The sequence below is a fragment of the Barbus barbus genome (genome assembly GCF_936440315.1).
Source record: "Barbus barbus genome assembly, chromosome: 46".
Classification (NCBI taxonomy): domain Eukaryota; kingdom Metazoa; phylum Chordata; class Actinopteri; order Cypriniformes; family Cyprinidae; genus Barbus; species Barbus barbus.
In genome coordinates, this window is record NC_136724.1 from 5,562,272 (window position 1) to 5,562,744 (window position 473).

A 473-nucleotide genomic window follows, 5' to 3' on the forward strand; every position below is an offset into this window, starting at 1 on the left:
TATTGGGTGTAAGGAGGTTTTACCAAACCCACACAGCCCAGCATCTCATGGAGGCTAAAACCTTGCTCATGTCTGAGTGGGGAATTACCTCCAAAGTTCAGTGTATGGTGACTGACAACGCATCCAACATGATCTTAATTGTATAATATAATTGCAATCGAGCACACTAACCACTCCCCCATATCACCTGGTGGCTTCACTGACAGAACATACATTACAATTCGTCAATTCGCTCAATTGTTTCTTTGTTGACGCTGTTTCAGAGCAATACTTGAAAATGCCCACTAGGTGTCACTGTAGAGACAGGTATCGAAACGTTTCGAAGCCTCGACACATTTGCTTCAACTGCTTCAGTGTTTCACGAAGCCTCGCTCTGCCCACCACTAACTCACGCTACCCCAACCACAAGCAGCACATGCCCCGTTACCGAACACCATAGATATATATCAATAGCATCCACCGAACACAACCGC